Source organism: Impatiens glandulifera, chromosome 8, assembly GCF_907164915.1.
Source record: "Impatiens glandulifera chromosome 8, dImpGla2.1, whole genome shotgun sequence".
In the NCBI taxonomy this organism is placed as follows: domain Eukaryota; kingdom Viridiplantae; phylum Streptophyta; class Magnoliopsida; order Ericales; family Balsaminaceae; genus Impatiens; species Impatiens glandulifera.
In genome coordinates this window covers 8,223,888-8,236,164 of record NC_061869.1, presented here as the reverse complement: position 1 = coordinate 8,236,164, position 12,277 = coordinate 8,223,888, and the positions used below count along the sequence as shown (strand labels likewise).

The window sequence follows — 12,277 nt, the reverse complement described above, 5'->3', positions numbered from 1 at the left end:
AAGACAAAAGGGTGAAAGAAAAATCAATTTCAAATAAATTTTTATAAGTTTTAAAATACAAATAAAATATGTAACCAGGTATAGTTGAAAACAAAAGAGAAAATTGAAATCGCATCCAACACTCCTCAACAACACGCATAGCCCGCTGTAGCGGAATAGTGAATACTATACACAATATTTGAAATACTAGTTACATCTCACTAATGCAAAAATAAATAAGTTATTTATTCTATCTTTCTCATGAGAACGTTGTACCATTTTAAAACTATTTTTTCATGAACAATGTAAAACTCTCATTTCATATTTAATATTTAGTAAAAGTTGTATGTATCCTTACCTAACAAGTGGAATCCTTCCTCCACTACATTGACTTTATTTTGTTTTTGATTATGTGAATGTTCCAAAGGTTTTCCATAAAGTCCAAATAATTATTCATCCTATAATAAACAATTAGGGTATGTTTGACAATTCTAAAGTTGAAATTGGATTTCTTTGATTATGTGAATGTTCCAAAGGTTTTCCATAAAGTCTAAATAATTATTCATCCTATAATAAACAATTAGGGTATGTTTGACAATCCTAAAGTTGAAATTGGAATTGAAAATTCGTAAGTTTAATACACTAAGAATTGAAATTAGAAGGATAATTAAATTTATAATGTAATTCAAAACAAAAATAATTTAATTGTAGTTTTTAGTTTAAAAATGTAATTTTAATATTTATTTTTTCTATGTTTTTTCAAATAAAATATCTTATTATTTTATTATTTATAACATTATAAACGTGTTCAACCGAAAATTTATTTTTTTAAAATTAATTTAGGATTTTAAAATAAAAAATTAATATATTTTTTTTTAAGTTTAGTATGTTAACCTTTTTTAAAAATTAATGTTAACACCATTTTCTGATTTTTCAGGTCTTTTACTCAATCTTTTTTAACCGCAATCGCAGGTACGCACATCTAAATAATTATGTATAATTATTTACGTAATCAAAACTTATCCTTGTTTAGGACCCTAACTACTAATTTAAAGAAAATAAACAATATAAATAAATCTTTTGATAACCAGACTTTTAAAAAATAAAATTGTTTTCAACTGGGACGGAGGACATAACGCGCAAGCCCTTTTCGAGCGTAACTAAATAACAAACCCTTTATGGAAACTCTAGTATAAAGTATGTTGGTACACATGCACCTTTTTATTGATTTTTTTATAAATTTAATTATCGACCCATTCTTCAATTAAATATTTTTTTTCTTAAATTAATTATGTTTAATTAATTTAAATCGGATATCAATCAAATTATCATTTGATTATAATAAATCCCAAAATTATTAAAATTTAAATAAAATTAATTATTTTTACATAGATAATTTTAAAATCTGTCAAGTATTATAAAAAAAAATTAAAATATTTTACTTAAAAATATATTTGACACGCAAACCAAATTTGAAACAATCGAATCTCGAGTACTGCGGTCGGTCCTTCTTTCAGAAAACTCTTCCTTCTGTTTCTGTTTTCAAATACTCACTTTCTGTCCATCCACCACTATTGCTGCATGAAAAGACTCCTTTCTCTCCAATCAGTAGCTTTCATAATGAAGAACAAGGGCTGAAAAATCTGGAAAAAAAGAGCTGATTTTTGGGTAGGTAGGACCGTTTTATGGATTTCAGTGAATGATCTGGATCTTATCCTGCGGGCTGGAACCCGTGGAATTTTATAACGGGGCGTTGTTAGGGGTAGGTTTTGACTTGCCCCTTTCCCTTAGATGTAGGTAGGGGGCTTGTACTCTCTATGCAGTGGTCGGCCTTCGTTAAGCTTCAGCAAGAAAGAAGGGACTAGTTCTTCCTTCCACAGTCTCAAGGAAAAAGCATTCTCACGATACGGAGATGGGAGGATACCTCAAGGCAAAGCCAATGGATAATGGAGGTTTCAATCCTACGGATCCGCCGTAATTGACAGGTAAAATGAGGCGCTTCGACGGAGATAATGGATGGGACTACTCTGAAGTTGCGATCTCTAAGCGGGATTTTCAACCAATACGGATAAGAGCCCTTTCAGTCAGTCTTCCCAGACTACCTTTATCAAAGAGTACTAGAGAGATTGCCTTTTCGATACTTTAGGGCAAGGCCAAGGGCCTGGTCTCGACTCTCCCTGGCTAATTTCAATCTAGCAGGCTAGCTGCCTTAAAGCCCCTCGCTTCTTGGACATTTTGGCGCAGGTTGGAGCCCCTTCATTCAATCGAAAAGCCGGTCTTCTTCCGTAATGAAATTCCAAAGACAATAATTGCCAAGTTTGAAACCAGACTAACGCGCTCCATTCCTTCTGTAACAAACCGTAAGCTCGAGATAGCTTTCAGCCGACTCTCGTTCTTTGGACCCACCTATGACTAAACAAAAAGGAGTTCGTCACTCTTTTTCACATACACAGGGAGAAAAGGGTACGATAGCAAGCCCCTCCCAGCAAAAGTGTTTTTTTATTTTTTATCTTTAAAAAAGAAAAAAGGTGTTTAATATTCTAGTTTGCCTCTTTACAATTATCTGGAGAGTTACAATTATCTATTTTAATATAATTGAATATTAGTTTATTTTAGTAGGCTAGCAACAACCACTAAATCTTTGTTTGAACAAGCAGTTGAAGAGGTTGAATATGGGTTTTAACTTTCTTCAAGGCAGCATACCTCCAGATGTAGGACTCTGTTCTAGCCTGACCAGATTTATACTCAAAGAAAACAACCTTTCTGGAGTTGTTCCGTTTTCGTGGAAAACGCGAAAACAAAAACCTTTTATACATGAATCTTGGTGGTAATAGCTTGTCGGGCATGATTCCTTCCAGCTTGGGGAACTTATCTGGCATTACAGAGATTGATTTTTCAATGAACAAGTTGACGGGTGTTGTGTCATCTGAATTATTTGGAAACATGGTTAATCTTGGAAGATTGAATATTTCTTACAATCGGTTGGAAGGTTTGTTGCCATCTGATCAACTGTCAAACTGTACTGAATTGTTTGACCTTGATTTGAGTTACAATCTTTTCAATGGTTCTATACCCTCTTTTGCTTTTAGAAGCTTGAAGAAGTTGTCTACACTGAATCTCAATGGTAACAAACTAGTTGGAGGTCTTCCTGCTTTTTTGTTATTTGAAATTGATTCCCTTTTGAATCTGCAGTTGGGCGGGAATATGTTGGGTGGGAGCTTTCCTTCGTTCGAAATGGAAGCAACACAACATCATTTGAAAAGACTAAATGTTAGCTGGAATGGTATGACAGGTGAGATTAAGGAACTAGGAAGATTGAGTGAATTGGAGGAGTTGGACATATCTCACAACAATTTGACAGGGACTTTGTCTTACATTGGTGGAACCGGGCCCAAGTTTGTTAAACTGAATGTTTCTTACAACCATTTCAGTGGCCAGATACCTGAAACATTGTTGAAGGTTGCCAATTCATTCCCTTATTCTTTTGTTGGGAATTCAGGTCTTTGTTTGATATGTCTTCTTCCTACAATCAACAACTCAAGTTGCCATGAAAATCCCATATTAAAGTCTTGCAGCCGGAAAACACCTTCTTCTTCTACTACTAAAATTGTTTTGATAGCTATTGGATCGTCAGTTGTTCTCATCATCATCCTTGTAGGATGTTTCATGTGTTTCTTTCAGAGGAAGAGGAAGAACCGAGATGATAGTAACTTGGTAGATGAAGAAGAGGGTGCATCCTCTGAACTGAATAGAATAATGTTAGCTACTGAGAATCTGGATGATAAATACTTGATTGGAAAAGGCGCCCATGGAAAGGTATATAAAGTTTCCCTCCCAAGTCCAGATCATGTTAAACAAGAGGGTGTGGTGCATTATGCTGCAAAGAAGCTGGTTTTTTCAGGATCGATAAGAAAAAGTATGGTGAGGGAGATCGAGACAGTTGGGAGGGTGAGGCATAGAAACATCGTGAAGTTGGAAAATTTCAGGTTGAGAAAGGAACACGGTTTGATCTTATACCAATATATGGAAAACGGAAGCCTTCATGATGTGCTCCATGAGATAAGTCCACCTCGGAACTTGGAGTGGAATGAACGTTATAGAATTGCAATTGGAGTAGCTAATGGATTGTCGTATCTTCACCACGATTGTGATCCTCCGATAGTGCATAGGGATATCAAACCAATGAATATATTGTTGGATTTGGACATGGAGCCTCATATATCTGATTTTGGCATAGCCAAGCTTCTTCTTCTTGATCATGATCAATCCACAGCCCCAATTCAATCCAATGCAGTTCTAGGCACAATTGGCTATATAGCACCAGGTTCTTCATTGATTTTTTACCAAAAAGGTTCAACTATTGTTGCTTTTGTTCTCATAGATATATGTTTGTGTGTGCAGAAAATGCATTTAGCATCAACAACTTTAGCACAAAATCAGATGTGTATAGTTTTGGAGTGGTCTTATTGGAGTTGATAACAAGAAAGAAGGTATTAGATCCTTATTTCTCCGAGAAGTCAGGATCTACATCAGGGGACATAGTAGGTTGGGTGAGATCTGTATGGAGCAGCACTACTCAAGAAGAAGTAGAACAAGTAGCAATGAGGATAGTGGATTCAAGTATGATGATGCTGATCAATCATGAATTGTTGGATAAAATAATTGAAGTACTTGTGTTAGCTTTGAGATGTACAGAGAAGGAACCAAAACAAAGACCCACAATGAGAGAAGTAGTGAAGATGCTCCAGCATACCAAATACTGACTAGACAGACAACAAACATCCAAATTCGAAAGCGAAATTTGCACTTGTCCTCTTCTTAGTGGTACTATTTTAATGAATCAGCGAAATTCCAACTAAAAATTTGAGCACTTTTGACTTGTGTCTTGTGTTTGTCAGGAATGGACTGATCTTAATAGGATTCAAAATGGTTGGGGAAGGCACCATATTGAATCACAAAAGCAACAACATTAAGTAACAACATCAGGTTTTAAACATGTCATTTGTCCCTAACCATTGTTTTATCTAGGTTTCATATGAACAACAAAATTCTAAACTTTGTTAAACTAAAAGAAACAAGTTTTACCCCAAATATATGCAATGAAATGTTGTCTGTAATGAAATATATTTGGTTTTAATTTGCTACCTTCATTAGATTACACCTTATTGAAACATAATGAGTAAAGTTTGATGCTTTTTACATGTGGTTTGTTGTCCTGTTTTAAGTCTTGAAAAAACAAGTATTTAGTTTTAATTTGATAAATATAGAATCATTGTTCTCTAGAATCTTTTATATGCATCAACAATCATGTCTTTTGGTTGTGTTTCATCGTCTACTTGTTCCCTAGAAAGATACATGATATGATATTCTTTTTAATTATTTATTTATCTTTATTGATGGATTGTCACGATGAAGAATTAATAATAATTTCTCTCTGAAACAGTATTACATTTAGTGGGGATTATCTTCCACTAAAAGATAGTTTATTGTAAAATGGGGTGATTTTATCGAGTTTCATCTTGATCTTTTTAAATTTTGTGTTTTTTTTTTTGTGAAATTGTGTAATTTGTTAAAAAAAAATTGTGAAAAGTATGTCCATTCATCATGATGATATCATAACATGTAGAAATGTGAACATTTTTTTCTCTTTTTAATTATATATTGTTTATTTTGTCTTATTTTAAATGATATTATTATCTTTGTAATTATATATTTATCCTCAACTTTTACAATCAAATCATTGTTTCTTTATATTTATACTGGTAATTGAACCATTGTTATTGAAAGGTTCACATTTAAAATTTTTAATAAATTAGTCGAACATTGAATTGTGAATTGTGATATTTACGTAGTTTGATCCATCACAATTTTATTAATTTAAAACTTAAAAAAAAAAAACCGTTTGTACGTATATTTTTGTTTTTCTGATTGATTTGTTAAGTTTGTAAATGAAAAGATAAAACTTTTTTTTTATAAATTACTTATTTTTTCTGAGATTTGTGCATTTTTAATTTATGGAAGGTGGTTTGTTTATATGATTTGAAAAAATTTAAAAAGTAATAAATTTTGCATTTGTTTTTAACAAATTTACAATTTCCCAATTTAAATGTATTTGTTTTATAAATTGAGTATTTTTTTGAAATATACATGTTTCAACCCGATAAATACGATTTCATTGCCTTACAAAATGTGTAACGCACGAGAATAGTTTAGAAAAATTGAAAAGATATAGAATTGTTATTAATATTTTTTACAAATATAATAAACTAGTTAAAAAAGGAAAATACTACTCAAAGAATAAGTTTATTTGTGAGAAAGTCTCAAAATTTTAAAATTGTGATGACTCGATTCAAATTTCGTCTCTCATCTATATATATATATATAATGATGCTTAATTTTTAAAGTGTTCGGATTGCCGGATCAAGAGCTGTGGTTAATTTGGATATATATGTAAGAGTAAATGGATACTTGGGTCGGATTGTGGGTCGACCCGTCTATAAATTTAAAGCGGATAAAAATAAAATTAAAAATGCTATTTGTATGTTTCGAACTTGCAAACTAACAAAACAAGTACAACCTCTTAACCAACTAGGCTAACAACATTATATATTTTATATTCAACACCAAATTTGATGAATGCGAGACATTTTAACAATAAAAGTTCAAATTTTTAACTAACTAATTTATATATATATAATGATGCTTAATTTTTAAAGTGTCCGGATTGCCGGGTCGAGAGCTGTGGTTAATTTGGATATATATGTGAGAGTAAAAGAAAACTTGGGTCGGATTGTAGGTTGACCCGCCCATAAATTTAAAACGGTTAAAAATAAAATTAAAAATGCTATTTGTATGTTTCGAACTTGCAACCTAACAAAACAAGTACATCCCTTTAACCAAGTGTGATTGAGATGTGGTTTATTGAGGGATAATAGGCCGGTATCAATTGAAAGTGGTTAAACAAATATGAATGTAATATTTGATTGACCAAAGTGTGAGGTCACGATTCTAATTATTAAAAAATATGAATCAAATATTTGATTGACAAAGTGAAAGTGTAAAGTCACGGGATGAGAGATTCATTCGGAAAAATATGTGATGAAACATATGAGAAAATAAGTTGTTGTACCGAAGTGAATAAAATGTGGAATGAAAACGTTCTATTTTTTATTTTAATATATTATTCGTGATTTATTAAGAATTTTACATATTAATATATATTATTATAATTTATTTAATTTTTATTTTTATCCGTGTGCATCGCATGAAAATTTTCCTAGTTAAATAAAAAATGATTAATTTAAGCCTAAATTCTTTAATTAATATACCATAATTTTCTTTATGAACACATGTTAGTTTGATTTATTGTTGTTAAACTCACTATTATTAGTCAAGAATGAAAATAAATACTTTGCACGGATTAAGAAAATTTACAATCTTTTAATTTATTGCTCAAAATATAAAATTAATTATGTTTTAAATATTTTTATATACATAATTTTGTTTGAAATTACTTTTTATAAATTTATTTTTGTTTAAAATTGTTTATTGTACATTTATTTTTATTTGATAAAGTATAAAATAAAGACTCAAGTATTAACTATTTTTATTCTATGATCAAAATTTGAATATTTTAAATAACTAATTTAAAATTGTTGACCGTCTAAGATTCCAAACGTGTTGTGTCACGTCCTAAAATCACGCTTTTCTTGATCGAGGAATCTGCGGTCTTGACAGAGATCTACGACCGTGGATGATGGAACCCAGGGCCGAGTGGTCCGACCGATGATTCTGCAAACAAGGAATTATCAGGCAAGTACTTTTCTATACGTTTTCTAAAACCCACACAGTGCTATTTATTCATGTATTTTATGTAAACGATGCATATGATTTCAAAGCATGTTTTCATTGCAAGTTCATGGTTTTCTAAAGAATGATGGTTTTAAGTTAAGGGCTATGGAATCTAAGAGATAATCATGGAGGAATTGACGGATACGAGAGGATGGCTACCAGGATGAGCTCTGGTGGTCCAATGCTCTCAAAATATGGCTGGTGGAATTGACGAAGGGATGCCCACCCTGGAGGATCAGCTCTCCGGGCTAAGGATCCCGAATATGTGCTCAGTATGCAACTATAAATGATTGGCTGATGAGATACCCTTAAAAACCCGCATGGATGCAATGTCTTAAAAGTGTTCTTATAAATGCTTGTTGGGTCCTTAGACTCATTATGCTTGTGTGGTGTAGGAATCCAGCCAACGGATTTTATGACGGGTGAAGGAAGAGTTGGAGCGGAAGTGTGGTGTCGGAGATGTGTGTGGAAGGAGGGACCGAGACCGTAGGACCGACTTTTATATCAATTTTTCAATGATTGGATCAAATAGGCACCCTAGAGATTTCGCATTTATGTTCGAAATCACGTTGATTTAAGTGCATGAAAGTAGGAATTTAAGGCGTAACAACTTGGTATCAAAGCAACAGTTCCGAACCTTAGCACTTTCACACATATGCTCCTGCGGATGCACCTCCAAGGCCTTCATGTCTGTAAATGGTTTTAAAATGATGTTTTGCATGACATGAAATCGTTTTTCATAATAGTTGTAAATAATGTTTTTTTTTCATGAAACCATTTTTCACAAACACACTATTTGTACTGCCTTTATGATCGAATTTCGGGGACGAAATTCATTATAAGGGTGGTAGTTTGTCACGTCCTAAAATCACACTTTTCTTGACCGAGGAATCTGCGGTCTTGACAGAGATCTACGACCGTGGATGATGGAACCCAGGGCCGAGTGGTCCGACAGATGATTCTGCAAACAAGGAATTATTAGGCAAGTACTTTTCTATACGTTTTCTAAAACCCACACAGTGCTATTTATTCATGTATTTTATGTAAACGATGCATATGATTTCAAAGCATGTTTTCATTGCAAGTTCATGGTTTTCTAAAGAATGATGGTTTTAAGTTAAGGGCTATGTAATCTAAGAGATAATCATGGAGGAATTGACGGATACGAGAGGATGGCTACCAGGATGAGCTCTGGTGGTCCAATGCTCTCAAAAATGGCTGGTGGAATTGACGAAGGGATGCCCACCCTGGAGGATCAGCTCTCCGGGCTAAGGATCCCGAATATGTGCTCAGTATGCAACTATAAATGATTGGCTGATGAGATACCCTTAAAAACCCGCATGGATGCAATGTCTTAAAAGTGTTCTTATAAATGCTTGTTGGGTCCTTAGACTCATTATGCTTGTGTGGTGTAGGAATCCAGCCAACGGATTTTATGACGGGTGAAGAAAGAGTTGGAGCGGAAGTGTGGTGTCGGAGATGTGTGTGGAAGGAGGGACCGAGACCGTAGGACCGACTTTTATATCAATTTTTCAATGATTGGGTCAAATAGGCACCCTAGAGATTCCGCATTTATGTTCGAAATCGTGTTGATTTAGGTGCATGAAAGTAGAAATTTATGGCGTAACAACTTGGTATCAGAGCAACAGTTCCGAACCTTAGCACTTTCACACATATGCTCCTGCGGATGCACCTCCAAGGCCTTCATGTCTGTAAATTGTTTTAAAATGATGTTTTGCATGACATGAAATCGTTTTTCATAATAGTTGGAAATAATGTTTTTTTTCATGAAACCATTTTTCACAAACACACTATTTGTACTGCCTTTATGATCGAATTTCGGGGACGAAATTCATTATAAGGGTGGTAGTTTGTCACGTCCTAAAATCACACTTTTCTTGACCGAGGAATCTGCGGTCTTGACAGAGATCTACGACCGTGGATGATGGAACCCAGGGCCGAGTGGTTCGACCGATGATTCCGCAAACAAGGAATTATCACGCAAGTACTTTTCTATACATTTTCTAAAACCCACACAGTGCTATTTATTCATGTATTTTATGTAAACGATGCATATGATTTCAAAGCATGTTTTCATTGCAAGTCCATGGTTTTCTAAAGAATGATGGTTTTAAGTTAAGGGCTATGGAATCTAAGAGATAATCATGGAGGAATTGACGGATACGAGAGGATGGCTACCAGGATGAGCTCTGGTGGTCCGATGCTCTCAAAATATGGCTGGTGGAATTGACGAAGGGATTCCCACCCTGGAGGATCAGCTCTCCGGGCTAAGGATCCCGAATATGTGATCAGTATGCAACTATACATGATTGGCTGATGAGATACCCTTAAAAATCCTCATGGATGCAATGTCTTAAAAGTGTTCTTATAAATGCTTGTTGGGTCCTTAGACTCACTATGCTTGTGTGGTGTAGGAATCCAGCCAACGGATTTTATGACAGATGAAGGAAGAGTTGGAGCGGAAGCGTGGTGTCGGAGATGTGTGTGGAAGGAGGGACCGAGACCGTAGGACCGACTTTTATATCAACATTTTCAATGATTGGGTCAAATAGGAACTTTAGAGCTTCCGCATTTATGTTCGAAATCACGTTGATTTAGTTGCATGAAAGTAGGAAATTAGGGCGTAACATGTTGTGTTTCTCATATTTTAAGTAATAATCTCATTTTGTTTTCAAATCAAATTATATTATTATCATTAAGAAAATAACTGTCTTTTAGGTGTAAGTCGTGTCTAGTTGGCCGATTCAAATATATTAAGAATTTTGTATTACTATATAATATTTTATATTTTGTAATCTCTATTATATTATTTATATTTTAACTATATGTCTATCCGACATTTTTCTCAATTTCAACATTTATATTTTTAATTTTTAGAGATTATTTTGAAAGCACAACACAAATACAATATTTAAATATGGAGAGTAACAACTTCGTCGTTGACTTAGTCTGTAATGTTGTTGTCTGAAAATGAAACTTTGAAAATAGAAATTGAAAAAGTCATCGCAAATCTCAAGTTGAATGTGAAAACTTTGTCCGTTCTAAAATTTAGAAAAATAAAAAATAGATATAAAAGAGTAATTAGTTCATATTTTTAACAAAAATTAACGATTGTATAATATTTTTAATTATTTTAGATATTTATGGTACAAATATCTAAAATAAAAATAAATATATAAGGAGTAATTTTAAACCAAAAAAATAAATATATATGAAGTAATTTCACATAAAAATAAAAATAAATGTATAATGAAGAAATTCAAACAAAAATATATATAAAGAACATTATACATGTTACCTATTTAATTAAAATAAGTAAAATTTTAGAATCTATACAAGATTTCTAAAATTACATTAAAAATAAATAAATTTTGATTCATTAATTAAAAAACAAAAATGTATGATATCCATATAACATAAGTTTTTACCCAAGTCTAGAAAAAAGATTTACACAATATAATACTTTTTTTTTCACATTTTTATAATTTTGGTTGTGTTTTGTGTCTACCTTAAATTTTGAGAAAAATAATATTTAAAAATACATTATGTGATAGTCTGAAAACTATCTAGTCTTAATGAGAAAGAATTATATTAATTTAAGAGTGAATTAAATTTTTGAAAAAAATATAGTGTAAAACTTAATGTTTAATTAACTTACACAAAATTCAAGCTATTTCTTACATCTTGAGTTAAATACTATATTTACATGTCTCCTATACTCAATTATCAAATTTCAACATACTACACCGTTTGGACAATCCATTTTACAACTTTTTTTTATTTTATTCATAAAATATGGACAAAATCTAATTGAAATTATAATTCTATCAAAATTGGAATGAATTATATAAGTTAAGAAATCACAAATATAAAAATTAGAATTAAATCTTTTAATTCCAATTATAATTATATACTTTTCATCTTTTATTTATTATTTTCATTTCACATATTACTTTTTATATGGTTTTTACTTTTTTTTCATTGTAACATATTAATTACTTTGACCATTATTTTTATTTTAGATAATAACAATTCATTGAATTGAGTGTGTAAGTTAATAATACAATATATCTATATATATACTTTTTATATATTTCAAAAAGTAGTACATTTAAAAAAATATAAAAAAAGATTATCAGAATATTTGATATATATATGTGAGTAATATTTTAATTTAGAATTTGAAATAAGAAAATTTATGATTTTACCTTTTAAGTTAATATTGAAATAATCTTAACAATAAAATAGATTATAATAATCTAATATAAGATTTGAAGATATCAATAATAATAATATATATAGATAGATTAATTCATTATAATCCTTCATCATCTTTACAAAAATCATCCATCCATAATAATATGATGAAATTATTTTTCAGTATTGTATTGATGTTAACTCTTCTTGTTTCACGTAAGTTTATTTA

At 31.7% G+C, this 12,277-nt stretch overlaps 1 pseudogene; it reads left to right on the top strand.

Moving 5' to 3' along the window:
* The first annotated feature begins 1,969 nt into the window (after positions 1-1,969).
* Positions 1,970-5,075, top strand: LOC124912879 (annotated as a pseudogene).
* Positions 5,076-12,277: the final 7,202 nt, after the last annotated feature.